Source organism: Rhagoletis zephyria, unplaced genomic scaffold (genome assembly GCF_001687245.7).
Source record: "Rhagoletis zephyria isolate East Lansing unplaced genomic scaffold, Rhagoletis_zephyria_1.1 Rzeph_scaffold_00722, whole genome shotgun sequence".
NCBI lineage: Eukaryota > Metazoa > Arthropoda > Insecta > Diptera > Tephritidae > Rhagoletis > Rhagoletis zephyria.
Window position 1 is genome coordinate 37982 of NW_016157806.1, and position 9866 is coordinate 47847.

Below are 9866 nucleotides of genomic sequence, written 5' to 3' on the forward strand. Positions count from 1 at the left end.
GTCCGTGTACACGATAACTCGAGCAAAAATTGAGATATCTCAACGAAATTTGGTATGTAGGTTTCCCTCGATACAGCATACTAAATGGCCGAACATTTAAAAAATCGGACTATAACCACGCCCACTTCCCATATAACGGTAATTTCCAGAAATACGAAAACTGCGATATTTTAGTAACTACTGAAGATAATTCACTCAAAATTGATATTTATAATAATTTTTAGACGAAAAATAAGAATATTATAAATTTTTGGAAAATGGGCGTAGCCACGCCCACTTATGGTTACATGTGTATATCTTGGTAACCGCTGCACCAATTTCTTCCAAACTTGGCACAGTTGTTGGCCTTAGTACAGCATACTAAATGGCCGAAAATTTAAAAAATCGGACAATAACCACGCCCACATCCCATATAACGGTAATTTAGATAAATACAAAATCTTCGATAAATCAGTAACTATTAACGCTAATTTATTCAAAATTGATGCTTGCAACAATTCCTTACCAAGAAATATGTTTATGGTAAAATTTTGGAAAATGGGCGTGGCACCGCCCACTTATGATAACATATACGTATATCGGTAACCGTTCTCCCAATTTGTACCAAACTCGGTACGGTTATTGTGCTTGCCACATAAAAGACAATTGTTAAAAATTATTGAAATCGGACTAAAATTCCGAATTTCCGAAAATTCGAAATTTAAGGACGCTACTCAAAATTGGTACACCCCGGTTTACCATCTAGCTTTCGGAAAGGTGAAAAAACATATATTTAATACTTGCGCCGGGTATTTAATGTTCGGCTCCGCCCGAACTTAGACTTTCTTACTTGTTTTATTAATTTTTGAATGACTGACGTCAGAGTGAAAAACTAGAAACGCAGTTTTACTATATTTATCCCATGGTTTCGCGAATATATTAATGTTTGTGTGTAAAATTTACTATCGCACGGTGTTATAGACATTTATAACAAAATATGAATTATATTATGAATATTAAATATAAAAAGAAATATAGCCAATACTGGTGAAGAATAGGAGTTTCTGTTATTGCCATCAGTGTAAATTACAAATCCCGAAAATCCTAGAATTATTTGCCAAGAATCCCGAATTTTTGGGACCTAACAAAGGCCGGGATCCCGGGATTAACATTCCTAGTGCATACGCATTTATAAATATGTATTTGAATTTTACTTTTCACGTTAATTTCCAGCTGGCCCAACGAAGTCTTACATTTATATTGCATGAATAAAACATAATCCCATACCAAAGCTGATAATGCAACAAACAAAATATATTTTTATTTTCACTTTTATTTCAACATAGATTGATTAAAAGAAAAATTCTGATAAAAAATAAAATATTTCTAGAGTCCGACCGATTCCAATTTTTTTTTTCAGGTACCGATGCCGATGCCGGTTAATCGGCTTATGGGGAAAGAATCGGCCGATGCCGAGGCCGATTCCATAAAAAATTACAAATAAATGTGTTCATAAAATCAGTTCATTTCACGGAGTTAAAAAAAAACAAAAGAAAAGAAATAATTGAATTAATTGGCTTGTTATGCAACATTACATTCACATGTATGTACATACATACATATGGTGACGAGCAAAACTGTAACATGGTATAACACTTTTTATTTCTGCCATCGCTATATTTCCAAGTTCGAACGACTTTCATTCTTTTGTTGTATATTCTTGTTGGTACATCCCTACTCCCTCTCTCATAACGATTTGAAGTCAATACAACAACAATAAAGAACCCAGCAGACAAAAATGTAAATTAAGGCAGATGTTACAGTGTGCTGATACTAGCCGATGCCTATTAATCGGTCGGACTCTAAATACTTCCCACAAACAGGGTTTAAATTTTGAAACCCCTGTCCGTATTTTGTTTGTAAGTCAAATATTAGTGACATTGTGCTACTATGATAGCGCGGCCGAGTAATCGTATTCAACTTATGTACAGTAGTCGAAAAAATTATAGCCGCACCAAGTTTTGACAAGTTTTAGAATATTATTTTGGTTCTTATTTAATTTTGATTAATTTTTTATAGTTCATTCTTTACCAACATGCGTATAAATACAAGTTTAAGGGCAGTGTCACACGATTGGGAATTCGCCGAAATTTGGTGCAAATCATGTCCCAATTGTGTGAATACCCAAATATATTTCTTTATCCCAATCACGAAAAATAATTTGTTCAAAATTCGCAATACAAGATCGCTGTATTCTACCAAGCTTTTGACTACAAAAAAAATTTACAAATTGTCCCAATTTTTTTATTTTGTACCAATAGCCCAATTTAAAATGCGCAAATCTGTACAAATGTACCAATAGAGTTACACTGCCTTGAAAATTTATAATTCAACGAAGTTTCGTAAAAATTTCAAGATTTTAGTTCGATTCTGAGTATGCAGTTTTGTAGCCCATTGAATTCTAGTAGAATAAAGCACAAGTTTCAAAATTACGGTTGATTTTTCAGAATTTTTAAAAAAGCCCAAATTTTGCACGAAAGTTTGTTGAATTTTTTTAATATTGCACAAAGTTGTTAGCTTAAATTTGCACTGGTTTTGTTAAAGAAAAAATTACCATAATTAAATAACAACAAAAATAATACGTTAAAACATTAAACAGAACAGAATTGATTAACTTAAACAGATAATCACCTTGATTTTTAATATTAATAATGAATCATCTTTTTGTAAAAAAAAAAATAACAAAAAATTTGTTCCTTACAAACCTTGCAAATATTTAACAAAACCACCATTTACTTATTTTTTCTCACAAAAAAATAAACCTAACTGGTTTTGTGTTGTGTTTTTGTTTTAGAACAATTGTATCAACTCGCTTTCTTTGATAATAATACATAATTTCTTTACTAATCACCTGTCGCTCAATAAAATTCTAATAGCAAAAAGCCAAACAAAACAGTTGAAATAAAAACTCAATACTGTTGTTTATAGGCATATCTGTGTTCGTATGGAACAGTAGGGAAGTTGGCTTTAGTATAATGCGGCATTCCCTTTATTTTTTAATTAAACGACAAGGAATTTTTTGATGAGACTTAATAAGAATATAGACTTAGTAGTTGGAAATATTTCATGCACATTCATCTGAATAAAAAATTTAGCTGAAACTACAGATTTTTTATAATTTTTGAACAAAGTTGTTATATAATAAACTAGACTTGTATGAAAAAATAAACATTAAACAAGCAAAAGAAAAATAACCAAAACTGATCAAAATGTTGATGCCTTAATTAGAGGTAAGCCATGTTTTCTTTCAGTTTTAGTACCAAAATTGTCATCATGGCAAATGTCATCTACTAGTGAAGCGTAAAATGAGCACCTCCGGAAAATAACGTGCAGCCGAAGTTATTGCCAAGCACCGAACTACTCCGAGCGACTGCTCTGCATTACACGTAACTTACTTTGTAAAGCGGCTCAGAAGTATGTCTGATACCTAATATACATTCTATATTTCTACTTACATAAGGTGGCCACGTCTTTGTTAAAGTAAGGGAGATGCGTCAGTGACGTGGTAAGGACAGCCGGGTGAAGTGTAAGCTGCTGGTAAGGTATTGCCCTTCACCTGGCGGTCCTTACCACTTCCCTGCCGAATCTCCATTACTTTAACAAAGACGTGGCCGCCTTATATAAGTCGCATCCGCATTTGCATCCGCGAATGTCTAAAATTCCACATTCGCAACATCCCTGGTTTATACCAACACAAAAAGCGCTTTGACCCAGTTCGCTATGATTCAAAACGGAAGCATAAACCAACTTTCAATACGCTCAGAAATTCAAAAGTGTACTGACTGGAATTTGTTTTCAAATCACTTTTTTATTTCTCACATCGGGTAGAAAACAGGTATAAACACATCACTCATTTGCCGCGATGTGGAAAAAGGCTGATTTTCTTTATACAGCCCTCTTTAAATTTGAATTATTATTATAACAAATTTGAATTCTTGTTCTCTTCCATTTCGGTCCACCGCGCCAATTAATTATTTAAGAAATATCGAATAAAAATAACAAATTTTGTTTACTTTTGAATACGGTTTCAGCGAGTGCGCTATAACGACACAGGTATAAATGCTTGAAAGAAATATGTGTTGAGTCAAATCATATTTTTGTGTATGCGGTTCTGGCGTAGGTATAAACAAGGTATATGTCCATACTCATATCAACACACATTCGTTTAAATTCAATGAAATTCAAAACCAATCACATTCATTAAATTATAGTATGAATGATTAATTTGTCTTTTTGAATGGATTGATGCGGACGTCTAATATGTATGTAGAATGGAATATGAATTTTTTTTTTAATAAAAAACAATAGAAAACAAATTGGAATTTAAATGAAAAAATGCACCAGAAGCATCTAAACATTGAAATGCCTCGTACCCGCGTATACCTCGTAAATAAACCGATTTTCCATACAAAATTAAGTAAATTTACGTGGTTTACGTGTCTACGAGGCATTTACGCGTTTAGAAGAATACGCTTGATATATTTTCCCATTCAAGCTTTGCCATCATTTAAACCTTAAATATGTAAATACATATGTATGTAGATATTTTTGTAATTATCAGAGTAAATTGTTCGCATTCTGATTCACAAATACATACTTACTAATTCGCCAACATACCTGACAAATTCACTATAGACTAATTTGTGCATATTATCGAACGCAATGCAAATTTAACTATTTAGCACAATCCACAAATCAAAATATATATATGTATGTATAAATACTACATACATGTATGTCATACGTATTTATGAATTGATTTGTTTCACATTTGGCATGTTTAGTTGAAACGTAGTAGGACATAGACTTGCAAAAGATAAAACCACTGGTGGCGCTGATGTCAAAATAAAAAGTACGTTTGACATAAAATGAATGTTTTTCCCCCGTTAAAAATTCTTTCAAGAACAATATTAACAAAATTTTTTCAATGGAAATTTTAGTAACGTAACGCCAGTTAACGTCACGTCAGATAATTCAGCTGATTAAACATAAAGCAGAAAAGATTTCTACATTTCAAAACATGGAAAATTAATCTTACTACAAAATTATTACTACAAAAGCTTTTATACAAATATTCTTGCCCAATTCGCAGAGTTTTGAATTTTTGTATTCGAAGTCAAAACCCACTTTTGTTTTTTGTAACGTCACGCCAGCGCGTAAGTTTACTAATATCTTTAAATCGCTACTACCAGCAGTTATAATTTTTTTACTGAATAAGGGGCCATTTAATTGCTATGCAAATCTAGAACAACCTTTTTAAAGTTTTGACTTTTCAATTCTTTTTTTTAACATTTTATCATACGAGCGTCACGTAAGGCCCATGGAAATACCCATATATACATATATACATACATCCATGCATACATATAAACAAAGTAAGTGCGATAGCGTACAAATGCTTTCGTTGATAATCTGATAGTATGTAATATAATTTATGAGGAAACTTAGCTACTGATTAAATAAAATTGTTAGCCGCCAATCCATTTTTATCTCGTCAAACCACACCCATGTGTTTACCTATTTACATACCTACATATACATATGTATTTATTGTTTTTAATGTCTGGTGCCTTAGCCCTTATACCCTCGGGAAATGCATCTAACTATAAGTTAACTTGAAGTTGATTACGAAGGAGCTAAAGGTATCTGTATATTTTCTTAGAGGAAAGGTAACTATATTTCTATGGCGATGGCCGCGAAATAGTCAAGAGTGGTTACCTCTCCGAGAGGAGTAGTCAGGGGTCCATTACCTTTGCATTAGCTGTCAATTTACTTGTTATTAACAATTTTTGTACATTAAATATCAATAAGAAAACCATTTTTTTTGTTTTTTTTTATACTTTTTTTTATCTATTTACATACTTTATTTTATTACATATTCGAACTCCGTTAGACATAACTTTTTTGTACATTAAATATCAATAAGAAAACCATTTTTTGTTTGTTTTTTTTTATACTTTTTTTTATCTATTTACATACTTTATTTCTGTGTTCGTATGGAAAAGTAGCTTATGTCGAAAGGCAGGCTTTAGTATAAATCGGCATTCGCAGCATAGGATTGCGAATAGCTCACTGGCGCTGAGCCGTTGAACAACTTTTGGCAAATAAACGTGCAATAAATAGTTCCTATACTAGCAAGTCAATATTCTTATTAAGTCTCTGCAAAAAATTTATTGTCGTTTAAAGAATAAAGGGAATGCCGCATTATACTAAAGCCAGCCTTTCGACATAAGCGACTTTTCCATACGAACACAGATTTTATTACATATTCGAACTCCGTTAGACATAACTTCAAAATGAGCGGAGCCGAACATTAAATACCCGGCACAAGTATTAAATATATGTTTTCCACCTTTCCGAAAACTACCACTACATTGTAATCCGGGGTGCGTTCAGTTAAACATAATGAGATAAACTTATATAGTCTTACGTGGGCGATATCACGCCCATTTTCCAAATAATGTTACTTCTTTTCAAGGGATTGTTTTTAGTATCAATTTTGAGGAAATTAGCGCCCTTAAATTTGGAAATATTGAAGTTTCAAGCATTTTTGAAATTTACCGTTATATGAAAAGCGGCCGTAATTTTAGTCCGATTTTAATAATTTTCCACATTATGCTTTTGTCTGGATAGCACAATAACCATACCGAGTTTGGTACAAATTGGTGTGACGGTTACCGAGATACATATATCTGATCATGGGTGGGCGGTGCCACGCCCACTTTTTTCAAAATTTTACCATAAATGCATGGTGACAGGTAAAAAGATCAACGGAAATAAGGTCAGTTGACTTTACTTTCCACCCTGGTGCGAAATAAAGTCAATTGACATTATTACCTTTTTAAAAACGAAATAAAATCCAATGACATTATTTCTCTTTTAAACATTAAATTTGTTTAGTTTCGCGGCGGCCCGCGTCAGCGCGCCACAAGGCGCGCGCCCCGCGTACCCCGCGGGACCTGCGCGCACACCACGTCACGCTACGCCACGGCCCCCCTTCCCCGTCTCCCGCCGTGCTGTAAAGCAGGTAGATTTATTTTTTGTATACGTTGAAATAAAATTTTTATATATTTTAAACATCGAGGGCTTATATTCAATAAAATACCCTCTGTCTGCAAACTTTTCACAAAGATGAGATTCTGATATAAAAATCCACCTAAGATTTAACCGTCAACAGTGATATTAATGCTACCTTATATAACGACAGGTAATAAGTCCCAGATGGTTTCTAAAATCACAAATTAGTTTTTGTGCAAATTGCAGATAGATGGTATTAATGAATTCAAGCCCTCGATATTTCACATTTTTATATTTGTAAGTTATTAGAAGCAGGGATGCCAACTTGGCTCAAGCCGTGCCATTTGTCCCTATTTTACTTCAAATGGCACTTAATTTTTCAATTTGGCACAAAGTGCCAAAATGGCACTTTTGTAAAAAAAATTACATCTCAATACATTTTTGTGAAATCCTTTGCGTGCACTTCTTCTTCTCAACTAAAATTTTCTAATTTATAAAGGCTATTCAACTGGTTTATCTTATTTTATCATTGCACTTTTGTTTTGAAAATATGGCTTTATTTTATTGCTAAATGTGAATGATTAAAAAGAATTACACCTTTTTTGGCACTTTTTTTTCTATTTGGCACATTTTGGCCCTTTTTTATCCTCAATATGGCACCTCATAACTAAGGATAGTTGGCAGCCCTGATTGGAAGATTTCTGCTGTGTTTTGGGGCAACAACTTGTCTGCAGTAAAAAAGCATATAATTTGTGTTGTGGCCAAGCGGTGCCTTCATTGGCCAAGCGGTGCCTTCATTCGCGAATTTGAATTTAGATCTAGACCGCAAGGGCAAAATTTGGCTCAACTTCCGCTTTCCACCTCGGCATCAAAAAACTAATAAGTAACCTCACCATTAGCATTTACTACCAAAATGTGAGAGGTTTGAACACAAAGCTATCAAGGTTACACTTGCAGTCCTATGATTTTGACTTCAAAGTACTGGTGTTTACTGAAACCTGGCTCAAGCCGAATGTGTTCAACTCGGAAATTTTGTGTCCTAAGTATGAAGTGTTTCGAAACGACCGTTTAAATAAAAAAGGTGGAGGCGTCTTAATCGCTGTCCAGACTGACCTTTCTTCTGAAGAAATTGAGTTCACTGACACCGATGAAGTTGAATTCCTCTGCGTTCGAATAAGATATCATTCTATTAGCGTTTATCTTGTTGCTGCTTATATACCACCTAACTCGAGCCTTTCTGTTTATTTAAAACACTCCTCCTTACTGCTNGTGTGAGAAAACCAATCAATTCACTTATATGATCTCGGTTCCGATATTAAATAATCAGTAATTGTTTATACCAGCATTTTGGCACATTGGCTCGTTGAATGTGCCATCTAATAAATAGTGTCGTCATTCTCCTTAGCTGCTTTTAAATGATGTTGTCACAAATTGCTGGCGGAGACATGAATACAGTGTAAGAAAATTCTTTTTCTATAATTGTTTCCTTATAGAAAAGTTGGTTTCTTTTCCACCTTAGACATTCCGAATGTTTATTGTAAGAACGACATTTTTTTCTATGAGTCGACATACTTTAAGCATTGTTGACGCTATTTAAGCTTTAATATTTACTGATTTATCGAGTATTTCATATTTCTCTAAATTACCGTTATATAAGATGTGGTCGTGGTTATTGTCCGATTTTAAAAATTCTCGGCCATTTGGTATGGTGTATCAAGGCGAACAACTGTGCCAAGTTTGGAAGAAATTAGTGCAGCGGCTACCAAGATATGCCCATGGGTGACAGGTAATAAGGTCAATGGAAATAAGGTCAATTGACTTTATTTCCCACCCTGGTGCGAAATAAAGTCAATTGACATTATTACCTTTTCAAAGGCGAAATAAAGTCAACAAAAATTTGGAAATAAAGTCATTGACGCTATTTCCTCATTCAAATGGAAATAGCGTCAACAATGCTTAAAGTATGTCGATTCATAGAAAAAAATGTTGTTCTNACCAATTGATTCTATTAAAAAAAGAATTTAAATTACGAATATGTAAAAACACTATGCGAAAAACTAAACGCCTGCGCACAGCTGGAATACCACAAATATTTGAAGAAAGAGTGGAGAAATGATCCATAACTTGCAAAACATTTTTCGTTTCTACAAAAATAAAGCGAACACTATTAAATTGAAGCAACAGTACATGTAAAAAACCCCGCAGCAGCACTGAAAGAATTCTGTGTTTTAAATTAGCATATTTTGAACGAATTCGGAATGTCTAAGGTGGAAAAGAACCCAACCTTTCTATAAGGAAACAATTATAGAAAAAGAATTTTCTTACACTGTATTTATGTCTCCGCCAGCAGTCATTTAAAAGCAGCTAAGGAGAACGACGACACTATTTATTAGATTATTATTATTCAACGAGCCAATATGCCAAAATGCGGGTATAAACAATTATTGATTATTTAATATCGGAACCGAGATCATANTGATTATTTAATATCGGAACCGACATCGTAAAAGTTAATTGATTGGTTTTCACACACTTTTGAAACACAAATTATATGCTGACAAGTTGTTGCCTCAAAACACAGCAGAAATCTTCCAATCAGGGCTGCCAACTCTCCTTAGTTATGAGGTGCCATATTGAGGATAAAAAAGTGCCAAAATGTGCCAAATAGAAAAATAAAAGTGCCAAAGAAGGTGTAATTCTTTTTAATCCACATTTAGCAATAAAATAAAGCCACATTTTCAAAACAAAAGTGCAAAGATAAAATAAGATAAACCAGTTGAATAGCCTTTATAAATTAGAAAATTTTAGTT

The 9866-nt window shown here is 33.4% G+C and overlaps 1 protein-coding gene across 2 annotated transcripts in view; it reads left to right on the plus strand.

The window, feature by feature from the left end:
• The window catches only part of LOC108361245 (4-hydroxybutyrate coenzyme A transferase), a 36533-nt gene that overhangs the window by 21485 nt on the left and 5182 nt on the right, over nt 1–9866 (plus strand). The gene's annotated exons all lie outside the window — the stretch shown is intronic.